At 50.7% G+C, this 12,054-nt stretch overlaps 1 protein-coding gene and 1 pseudogene across 1 annotated transcript in view; one reads left to right on the top strand and one right to left on the bottom strand.

Moving 5' to 3' along the window:
- Positions 1 to 12,054, bottom strand: part of Efhd1 (EF-hand domain family member D1) — a 56,723-nt gene that overhangs the window by 36,869 nt on the left and 7,800 nt on the right. The gene's annotated exons all lie outside the window — the stretch shown is intronic.
- LOC131923088 (large ribosomal subunit protein uL22-like) lies at positions 952 to 1,497 on the top strand (annotated as a pseudogene).

Here is a 12,054-nt window from a genome sequence, read left to right as displayed (position 1 = left end):
CATCACTGGGCTCACATGTGCTGGGACCTCTCCAGGGCAGAAGGGAAACATAAAGACAGTCCCCAGAAGGGACAGTCCCAGAAGGGACACAGACACAATGGAAGTGTTGCGCTGTGAGGGGGGAGTGCAGAGTCACCTGCTGCACTGGAGCCAACAGAGGCAAATATGCAGAGCCAGGCAAGGGGACTTCTGCCGCTAAGTGGTTTGGGGGTGCCAGAATATTCTGGAAAGGGAGCAGCCGGCTAACTCACACAAGGCAGTCTGGAAGGGCTGTGGTTTCAACAGGGTAGCAGGAGCATAGTGAAATAAGGGCCAACGTCAGATGTCTGTCTCAGGAAAACCTCTCCTCCGGGTGCCAACACAGGACAGAATTTTGGAGGACATGACCCAGCTGTTGAGTATATAAGGCAGCCTTAGCCAAGGGGGAGCAGCTGGGGAGGGTGGCCTGGATGTAGCCACAAAGCAAGTTTGAACTCCAGCTTCATCTGCTCTTACACAGCCAATGCCTGTGGACTCCCTTCTGGAATATTCTCTTCCTTTTCTGGCAAAAAGATGAACGTGTGTGTGTGTGTGTGTGTGTGTGTGTGTGTGTGTGTGTGTAGAAGACCAGTTGTGGTGGTTTGAAAGAAAATGGCCCCCAAATAGAGTGGCACTATTAGGAGGTGTGGCCTTGTTGGAGGAAGTGTGTCACTGTGGGGGCGGGCTTTGAGGTCTCTTTTGCTCAAGCGTCCCTCAGTGTGACAGTCGGTCGACTTCCTCCTGCTTTCTGGTCAAGATGTGGTTGTCTCAGCTCCAGAACCATGTCTGTCTGCATGCTGCCATGCTCCCCATCATAATGGACTGAACCTCTGAAACTGAAGCAAGCCACCCCAATTAAATGTTTCACTTTTAAGAGTTGCTGTGGTTGCTTTTCCTGAAAGCAGCCTGAGGTGACTTATGAAGACACTTCGCTACTCTCTTGACCCAGAAAACCCTACAAAAATCATGCAAATCAAGATGTTCAAATCTTCAGGCTCACTTTAAGAACACCTGTGAAACTGCCCAGGCCACCAAGGGTATGCATATCCGAAAAGCCACCAAGTATCTGAAAGATGTCACTGTAAAGAAGCAATGTGTGCCTTTCCAGCGGTATAATGGTGGAGTCGATAGGTGTGCCCAGGCCAAACAGTGGGGCTGGACACAGGGCCGGTGGCCTAAAAACACTGCTGAGTTTTTTGCTGCACATGCTTAAAAATGCAGAGTAATGCTGAACTGAAGGGTTTAGATGTAGCTTCTTTAGTCATTGAACACGTCTAGGTGAACAAAGAACCCAAGATGTGCTGACAGACTTACAGAGCTCATGGCCGGATTAACCCATACATGAGCTCCCCTTGCCACATGGAGATGATCCTCATTGAAAAGGAACAAACTGTTCCAAAGCCAGAAGAGGAGCTTGTACAGAAGAATAAGATATCCCAGAAGAAACTGAAGAAATAAAAACTTATGGCACAGGAATAAATTCAGCATAAAATAATACAGATAAAAGTAAAAAAAAAAAAAAAAAAAGAGTTGCTGTGGTCATGGTGTCTTTTCACAACAATAGAAAACCTTAACTAAGACAGAAGTTGGTACCAGGAGTGGGGTATTGCTGTGACAGGCCTGACCATGTGTTTGGAGGAATTTGGACTTCCATACTTTGGGTTTGGAAAGTCGTGGCATGCTTTAAGCACTGCTTAATGGGCCATACTGGCTGGAGCATGGAAGACAGTGGTGCTAAGAGTAATTTGAACTGTGGGGGACTCACTCAAGAGGGTTCAGAGGAGAAGAATTTTAGTATGTTGCCTAGAGATCATTCTTGTGATATTTTGGTGAAGAAAGTGGCTGCTTTCTACCCTTGTGGGAAGAGTCTGCCTGAGGCTAAAGTGAAGAGTTTTAGAACAGTCTAGTATAGTCTCTGTTGTGTGGATATTAGTGGTAACTCTAATGAAGATCTATAACGAAAAGGAGCAAGCTGAGCAAGGAAAAATATTTGAGAGGAAAAAGGGCACCAGAAAGTGGAATGGAGCTAAGTCCTCTGTTCAAGGAGATAAACAGATTAAGAAGTGGAATAAAGGGAGTGGTGATCAGGGCAAGATCCCACCCAGCCGTTTCCAACTTGTGAAAAGGAATTAAAGAAAACTTTAGAGCCAGGTGTGGTGGGGACACCTTTAATCCCAGCACTGGGAAGGCGGAGGCTGGCGATCTCTGAGTTTAAGGCCATTCTGGTCTACAGAGCAAGTCTCAGGAGCACCAAGCGTAGGCAGTGAAAGACAGAAAGCTGGTGAAGATGTAACTGAATGAGGGGATCATGTTCCAGCCCCAGTAAGCAGCAGAACTTGGCAGCTTCAGTCATGTATGTTAATACTCTGATCCTGGCCCTTGGGGCTGCCCTGCGTCCTGATGTAGGAGCCTCCTCTTAAGGAAAAACTCCGCCCCTTTCTCTCTACCTTTCCACTACCACAAGGTGTGCGCCCCTTGACTCCTCTTCTCTCTCCCCCGCCCCATCTCTCTGCCTCTTTATCTCTCTATTATAATAAACTCTCCACGTGGATGCAGTGTCTGGGTTATGTATTACTGGCTGCCACCACCGCTGCCATGCCCGCGTGAAGTGGGTCATCTGCCAGCCCTCCACTGCATCTGCCCAGCATGCCAGCATGTTTCCCTGCACGTGCGGGATACCCTCGGATGTGCCTCCCAAACCCCACCCTCATAATAAATCATAACATTGGTGCTAGTGACTCATCAGAGGTCCTCCTGGCGCATTTCTCCTGCCTGCTGGCTGAGACATGCTAGGAGCCCCGGAACCTTCATCCAACACCGGCATAACCCGTAAGCCCCCACCCCTTTCGGTAAGCTTCCCTTTTGGCCACTTTCCCACAACTGAGGATTTGCTCCAGATGATCGTGGCGCTGACCACTTGTCTTTCAGGCTCTAAGCCCCTCGGGCCTATGCCCTCCATGGCTCATAGCCATTGTGACGACAGTCCATTGGCTATCTCGAGCCGTTCATTCTTGCTGACTCTCTGGGACGCTGGAGGTCAGTCTCATTTCGCTCGCTGTCTTTCGGGCTCATAGCCCCTCGGCCCCCGCCCCTATGTGAGAGCATACGGAGGCAGCCTGTGCCCTCTGAATTCCACGGTTCATGGCCCCTGGGACGACGGTCCATTGGCTATCTTGCGCCGTTATACCTCATTGTGGAAAAACGCACCTACCCCCCAAGACCCTCCCCGTTGTCCACCCCTCCAGGCTCCTCCAGCCTCTGCTAAGCAATTAGTCAAGACCTGTTGCCGGGTGCTTTTACGCGGCATGTACACCCCTTGCCTCTACTGCCTTTCCTTGTCTGTAATTCTATCATTTAAATCTTTTCTCTCTGTCGCTTTGACTCTGTGGCCAGGACCTCTTGTTCCACCTGCAGGACCTTGGTGCGGGCCTTCCCCCACCCCACCGGTGCTCAGAGCCCTGCCCTCCCTCCTCCATCAGCCTGCCCTTCCTCTGCTGCTCTGCCACTACCGGGGCTTGAGAGATGGCCATGTTAACTTGTTTCTGACTAACTTTTAAATGCTTCATTTTACCTGTTCCTTGTCCTTTTTTGTTTTGACAAAAAAAAACAAACAACAACAACAACAACAAAAACCCCACATGAACATGTGGTCAGCCGCCATATTTTTTTTATAATTTTTTTATTAAAAAAAATTCTTTCCTTTTACATACCAACCCCTGTTCCCTTTCCCTCCTCTTCTCCCACTCAGCTGCCATATTTGATAAGGGCAGTCATATGGTCAAGCTGGTGCCATCTTAAATAAGGTCAAGCCACCATCTTGGCTAAGGTCAAAGCAGACAGGTCTTATGACCTCACCACCATCTTTACTAGAGGCAGCATGAGTGGGGCAAAGGTTGGCAAAGGTCGCAGCCTGGCCTTTGTTCCTCTGCAGCCACGCCTGCGGGCCGGGACAGCACACTCTTAAGCCGGGATAGGGTAGCAGCACTAATGCTTAAGATTTTAAATTTCAACATTAATACAACTCTGATACTATCTGGGTCACAAGCTCAGGATTTTAAACCTATATGCTGCCTTTCAGATGTCCCATCCCTTCTCCAGTTCAGGAGTCTTTCTCACATGTCTATTCCTGAGGATGGCGTTTTTCTGTCCTGGTCTTCAATTACCAAAACTGCAGGCCTGAAGACTCCAAGTAAATTCATAAATCTTAAGTCCCATCTCTGGTCTATATTCCAGCAGGCTGGCAAAAACATCAAAAGCAGCGGTTCTGGAACCTGCAGCACTTTGCCTGCCGCGGATGCCAACAGAGACTCTTGTCTATGTGATGTGGACCAGCCCAGCCAAACGTAACAGGTCAGACAACCACATGCTTCTGACAAATGCCCCATTGCCTGGGTCCTCAACACCTGCGCCCCAGTTCAGCTTGAAGCAGCTATGGAGAATATGTCGTCCTGTGCTCCCTGTTCTCAGGACAGGCTGGAGGGCTAGGTTAGGAATGAAAACCCCCTGGCATAGAGGACCAATTAGTTATGTAATGTCCATTGATATTTATTAATTATAATGGTTCTGCAATAAGATAAGACATTTGACCTTCGTTATGCAGAAGCAGGGAGATATTGTTTGACCTTAAGAAATTATTATTTCTACATAAATCATTCAGGATGGAGTTTCTGGTCTACCAAGAGGGTCCTCTTCTTCTTCTCACAAACCCCTTTTTCTCCTGTTCTCATTCAGCCTTGGGATCTTTCCCTGTCACTCTTCTTTGCCTTCTCAGGAGACAGCTTAAGAAATGATTATTTCTGTGTAAGTCATTCAGGATTATAATCTGGCTGTACTCAAAGGTCAGTCCGACTGTCCTTGCTAACTTCATTAAGCTGTAACTAACTGGGAAACCTGTATACTCAGATTTAAGTCATATATATGCTCTCAAAGTTATAAATACATCTAACAGATTTTGTTCCCCCGGTCCTCAAACACCTATAGAGATCTGAGAATAAGACATGTAATGTAAAAACTTTTTTATGATAAAGAGATGTCAGCTCCTGGCAGGATCCTGTATCTTCTCCAAAAAGATGAATGGCCACAGATCCTTCACCCGTAAGCTTATGGCAAGGCCAGCCATGCAGTGAAATGCTGAGATCCTGTCCAGACTGTGAATTACTGGAGCAATGGGGATCGACTGGCCCCCTGCTGAGACAGGTAGGTCAATCTCCCCAAATTCCTACTCCACGGAAAAATCTGTCAGATCTTCTGGGCCTATCAACTGAACAAATGCTTCCTTTGGGGCTCCCCACCCACCCCCACACACACACCACAGAGAGACTTGGGATTGCTGCCTAGGTAGCTGGAAAGCTGTCTCACTTCTTAAATTTATCCTTCTCAGGTCTGATGATGTTTGATGACTAGGGTGTATCAGTTTGACAGCCCCAATCCCAAGATTACTGACAGTTCATTAATAACTTTCCTATTAAAATTACAGACAGCTGTGCCTCATTCACAGACTTCATGGCACAGGATAGACTAGTTTCAGATGTAACTCCAGAGGTTCAAAATTTTAATATTGATAAATGCAGCTTTGATAAACTGATACAACAGACTACAAACAGTTCTTAGGAGTCCTTAAATTTCTATGGATTGTCAACCCTTTTGCTATGATGTAAATCTATTCCAGCTGTCTTACAGATACCTACAGGTCACTGGGAAAAGTTCTGCTACTGCATCAAAAAATCTGGTCTGATAAAAACTAACAGTCTTCAGAGCCCATTTTGACCTCATCTATTTTCGAGAATATTTTGCAGTTTCCCTCATCCAGCCTGGGCCAAGGGGCTCTCCAGATACGCCAGCCCCTGCACCAGCTGGCACCAGCTCTGAGGATGCCAACCCCCAACCGAGGATGCCATCTGGGAGGGATGCACCCCCACCTCCAGAGAAATGACAGATGTGATGACTCCTACCATCATGAAGGACACATCCCTCAATTCACTGCCGGTACCACCTCTCCAGGCTCAGGCGGGCACCTGCCCAGCAACTGGACCCTGTTCACCCTTGCCTCCTCTGTACAACCGGGGCACTTCTCTGTTCCATTCTTTCTGGCAGTTATCACTCTACCCATGGCTGGCACAGCTCATAAGGCCAATGATAACAATCTATTTTTTTTCTCCTAGCAACCTCCAGGAACGGACACCAGAGATTTCCACGATGACAGCTAACAATGCTTTTTCACTCTCGCCTCCCGCCATGCGTGACTCCTGGCTACCCCCCTCCCCACTTCGCCCCTTGCCAGCTTGAAGTAGCCTCAAGAATTCAATGCCTTTGTTTCCCTACTTGCTCCCATAAGTCACCTCTTTTTATAATAATCAAAATGGAGAAATGTTAATATTCTGATCCTGCCCCTTGGGGCCGCCCTGCATCCTGATGTAGAGGCCTCTTCTTAAGGACAAACTCTGCCCTTTTCTCTCTCTCTCTTCTGCCTTTTCACTCCCACAAAGTGTGCATCCTTCAACACCCCCTCCTTTCTCTCTCTCTCTGTCTCCCTCTTTCTGTCTTTCTGCCTCTTTATCTCTCTATTATAATAAACTGTCCACGTGGATGCAGTGTCTGGGTTGTGTATTACTGGCCACCGCCATCATGCACGCATGGAGTGGGTCACCCGCCAGCCGGCCACTGTACCTACTCAACATGCCAGCATGTTTCCCTGCACACGTGGGATACCCTCATGGTCCCCCCCAGTAATAAATCATAACAATATGTTTCTGGCTTTGGAGTCAAAGATAGAAGAAGGGGGTTATAGAATCTTCCTCCACGACTAAAGAAAGGTGAGGTGCTGAGGCCAGGCATGTGTCAGGCGTATCCCTGAATGGAGGCCTAGAGAGGCCATTGCATGAAGCTGTGAAGGTGAAGCCTGGATTGCCTTTGGAGATGCCAGAGCCGCAGGATACCTGCTGAGGAGAGCTGCTAACAGGGAATGGAACCAGCCCAAAAGAAAGAAAGTCGACAAAGCTGTGGGGGATTATGTGTAAATTCTCCCGCTGATGCCAGGTATATCGTGTGGAAATTAGGTTTGGCACCTTCAAGGCTACCCTAAAGGGGCATGATAATCACATGAGCTGCCTCTCATAAAATGCCAAGAACCTGCCAAGGAGGTGCCGAGGGAACAGCCAACAATGCAAATATGACTGGCCAGTTCAGCCTCTGGGCTCCTCCAGAGGAAGGCATGGCTGCTGGAGTCACCAGTTCAAAGCCCAGGTACTCTCATGTGCTCTTGTTTCTCTGGTCATCCCTTCTTTTCCCCAGATGTTGCTAAGATGACCAGGAGAGGGGCTAGAAGTATGGCTCAATAGCTAAGAGCATTTCCTCCTCTTCCAACACACCTGAGTTTTGATTTTCAGGACCCGCATCAAATGTTTCATCAACTCCGCCCCTAAATAGCCTGACTCCCTCTTTTGGTCTGTGAGGGTTCTTGAACTCACACATGCACTCCCCCCTCCCCATAATTAAAAAGTAATAAAAGTCTTAAATTAAAAAATATTGCAGGCAAATAAGTTCTCAGCTGTACCCAGCACACCGGAAAAAACTCACCTGGCTAGGGACCGACTGTTACTTCATGATCTCAGGGTGCTTTTCAAAAGGGGTCTAGGTTTTGCTGGGCAGGCTGGCCTGTGACTTGGGCCAGAGAACTGAGTGAAAAAACCTGGAGGTTTAGAGTTCCAGGTGGTTCATTCAGAAAGGAGAGGAAACGAGCAGATGGAGAGGGCAGAGGCTCTGGTGGCCTGCAGAAGCTCTGGTGGCCTGCAGGATGCCCATCTGAAGCAGCCCCAGACAGTGTGTGTGTGTGTGGGGGGGGGGGGACAGAGGGAAAGTCCCGGGATATTTTTTTTTTCTTTTTATTGGTTACCAGTGGTTGAGCTCAGGGTCTCTCACGTTAGACAAGTACTCCATCACTGAGCTACATCTCTAGCTGGTCTTGAACTCAAATTGTAGCTCAAGTGGCCTTTGAACTTGAATGCGTCTTCAACCTTAGAGGAGCAGGGCTTACAGGCCTTTCCACCGCACTTGGAGGGTTCTTCCAACCAGAGTTGGCCAAAGGAGCATGCTATGCTGCAGCCTTGAAAAGTCCTGAGGGGCTGGGCCCCTGGGTAGAGGTGCCCCTGGGACTAGTCCTGTTGGGGACTGTGGGGACAACGCCCCCAAACACCAGAGGCTTTCTACAGTCCATTAGGGCTGTTTAGGCAGCGTCCACCCTCACCCCTGATTCCCAGGTCAGGAAATTCAGGAAGTAAAGGGGCTGGGGAGGCCAGCTGGGGGAGAAGAGGCGGGACAGAGATGGGGGTGGGGTGGGGATGGGGGCTTGGAGGCAGCCAAGGGCCACAGCCCAGCTTTAGAGTAAGGTGAGGACTGACTTATGACTCCTAAATGAAGGGAGTACACTCAGGCCACCACCCTCCTGTCCTCAGCCTCAGACATCCATCTCTGCCCCAGTCCTCCTTGCCAACAAGACTTCTTCCCATGCCCTCTTCTAGGCTAGCACCACCTTAAACCCAGCAGCCTTCAGTGTCTAGAATACCCGGCTAGAACCAGTGACCTAATTAAGGCCCCAAACTGCATACTCAGTGGTCACGCGATCTTGGGCACAACCTGAGAAGTGGTCATTTACCTTTTCCACATCTCACTTACAGGCTTGCGCCTGAGCGGGTCAGTGGCTCTGCTGAAGGGAGGCGCAGGACCCCACCACGGGTTCGAGTTACTGCCTAGCGCTGGATATGGCCTTCAGGCAACTGCAGCTGACGGAGCCCAGAATCTCCACAGGAGGTCCCTGCCCCTGAGATGGCCAGGAAGACCCCAGAGAAATGTCGGTCACACACAACCATAAAGAATCCTTGACCAGAGATACAGTTAGGTTGGTAGAGTGCCTAGTTAGCATGCTCTGAGCTCTGGCTTCCATCCCTAGCAGCACATAAATCTGACATGGTGGCATACATCTATAATATCCCAACGCCTCCACTTGGAGGTAGAGACAGGAGTATCAGAAATTCAGTCATCCTTGGCTATGTACTAAGTTTGAGGCCAGCATGAATTGCACAATATCTTGCCTTTAAAAAACATTTTTTTTTCTTTTAAAATATCTGGCTCTAGGCAGGGCACGGTGGCACACACCTTTAATCCCAGCACTGGGGAGTCAAAGGCAGGAGGATCTCTGAGTTCGAGGCCAACCTGGTCAACATAGTGAGTTCTAGGACTGCCAGGGCGACACAGAGAAACCCTGTTCAAAACACGCCCCCCCCCCACATAAACATATATATATATGGCTGATTTTCCAGGAAGAGAAGGGGACCACACAAGAGACGATGACTGACAGACCTAAGTACCATCTGCTGGAGACTAGCTAGAGGCAGGTCAGTGAGAGAAGGGTGGGCTGGGCCTTAAGGGTCAGCAATGAGGAGTCTGAGCTTTGTTTTACGAATGTTCTATGCTGCCTCTGATCCACAAGGACTTCTGAAAAAGGAGGCAAGTAATAAGATCTGGGTTCAGGCAAGGTCCCTGTGGCTACAACATGTATGGCAGATGGACAAGGCCTGGTATGACATGAGCTGGGCGGTCCAGTGGGACCTGGAGTTCAGGCAGGCTGCAGAGGCAAGAAGTGCAGCCATGTGGGTCAAGGGTGGCTGTGATTTAGAGCCTGGGGCTCGGGGTAGAAGTGCCATTAATGAAGAAGGCTCCTGACACAGGAGCCATTTGGGTTCAAACTCCAGGTCCACCATTTACTGGGCTGATGGTCTGGCTTCTCTGTGGTTCCATTTCCTGGCTGCACCATAATCATGCTGCTGACACCCAATTCAGAGCATGAAACAAAGGAATGAGTTCCCATGGGAGCCTGTATACAGTAGGCACTCTGTATGACTCCAAACACAGAGCTCAATTTCACTGGGTACTGCATAGGGAAGCCTGAAGCATGTAGGGAGGGGCAGTGAAAGTCACTGCCAAGACCAGGCAGGGCAGGATCCAGGGCCAGCTTCCCCAAGGCCATGACTGAACTCAGCAGGTCCCCATGGCCAAAGAACTTGGGCTGTCAGCAGTGAGATATTTTTGGCAAGAGCTATTCCAAAGCACAATGGTTATTCAGTAAGCACTGTGGCAGGGAGGAGGGAGGGAGAGACTGGGGGGAGGTTGGGGGGGTTCTCTTGGTGTTTTAAGGACCAGCACACAACAGCCTGTAAGTCCTGAACATTATTCCTCTGCTTCCTGCAATCCAAGTCCAAGCTGGCAGTAGGCCGAGGGTGGGTCTGTGACCTATCACTGGCCTTGGAGAGGGAGACCAGATAGCCACCACACCCACCAGAGATGAGGGTCACTACATCGGAATCAGACCCTAACACAGCTGCGAGGAGCCCCGCTGCCACTCCGCTCGGTCTCCACCCAATCCCCACCCTGTCCCCAAGGCCCTGCTTAGCCTAGGCCTGGAAGGAGTTCTGCTGCCATCACCAGCAAGGCAGGTCTAGCTCTAAGCCAAAGAACCGGCCTTCATTCAGAAGCAAGGGATTCCAGGCTGGAGGAGAGAGAGAGAGAGAGAGAGAGAGAGAGAGAGAGAGAGAGAGAGAAGCCTCAGCAGGTAAAGTACTCGCCATGCATGCCAAGACCTGAATTGAAGACTTGAATTTGATCCCCAGGACCCACATACAAGGGAAAGGAGAGAACAGACTCCACACGGTTGTCTTCTGACCTCTACACATGTGCGCCACACATACAACAATGGTGCTTTGTTTAATAAATAAATAAAATAGCCCAGGGCTGAGTGTAGCTCAGTGGTAAAACACTTGCCTAGCATGCACAAGGCTCGGGGCTCTATCCCCAGCACTGTTGAAACAAGACACAGACACACACACACACACACACACACACACACACACACACACAACTGCTTACAAAAGTCAAGGCCTCTAAGTCAAGGGTTAGGGACCTTAGCAGCAAAACTACAGGCCCTTACTGAAGGGACAAGGCCCATCAAAGCAAGTTGACACCACACACTCCCGGCTTTCAGAGGGGAGGAAGTCAGGGGGATGACCCCCAAGACGCACTTGGTGAAGAACACGAAGGGAGCTGAGGGGAGGGGTGGAGGGGGTGGAGGGGTGGAGGAGGGGTGGAGGGGTGGAGGGGTGGAGGGGTGAAGGGGGTGGAGGGGTGGAGGGGTGGAGGGGGTGGAGGGGTGGAGGAGGGGTGGAGGGGTGGAGGGGTGGAGGGGTGAAGGGGGTGGAGGGGTGGAGGGGTGGAGGGGGTGGAGGGGTGGAGGAGGGGTGGAGGGGTGGAGGGGTGGAGGGGGTGGAGGGGTGGAGGGGTGGAGGGGTGGAGGGGTGAAGGGGGTGGAGGGGTGGAGGGGTGGAGGGGGTGGAGGGGTGGAGGAGGGGTGGAGGGGTGGAGGGGTGGAGGGGTGAAGGGGGTGGAGGGGTGGAGGGGTGGAGGAGGGGTGGAGGGGTGGAGGGGGTGGAGGGGTGGAGGGGGTGGAGGGGTGGAGGAGGGGTGGAGGGGTGGAGGGGTGGAGGGGTGAAGGGGGTGGAGGGGTGGAGGGGTGGAGGAGGGGTGGAGGGGTGGAGGAGGGGTGGAGGGGTGGCAGCAAAGCAGGGGACAGCAGTAAGCAGCTCTCAAGGATGGAAGGCAGGCAGGGGTGGATGAGCCCCTTTGGCTGGGCCCTTCAGACTCAGAGGGGTGTGGGGGAGGGTTACCTGAGGGAAAGCTGGGAAGACGGTCCACATAACATCCCACACAGCCCCACACAGTAGCCCATACTCTAGCCTGCCCAGAGACCCATGCCCATCGGCAGGAAGAAAACACTGGGGATAGATGTGGATTGCGGAGGCAGACATGAGTGTCCCAGGAGAATGGACTGTAAGAACCACCCTTTTCCATGATAGGATTCTCCAAGCCCCATTGCTGGCCTCCATGCCTGCCATCCAAAACCCCTCAGGTAAATAAAAACACTGGTAGGGCTGGGCGGTAGTGGTCTCTAATCCCAGCACTCAGGAGGCAGAGGCAGGCAGCTCTCCGTAA

The sequence above is a fragment of the Peromyscus eremicus genome, chromosome 13, assembly GCF_949786415.1.
Source record: "Peromyscus eremicus chromosome 13, PerEre_H2_v1, whole genome shotgun sequence".
Lineage (NCBI taxonomy): Eukaryota > Metazoa > Chordata > Mammalia > Rodentia > Cricetidae > Peromyscus > Peromyscus eremicus.
Note: the sequence above shows the minus strand (reverse complement) of the source record. Positions and strands in the feature narration are given on the sequence as shown.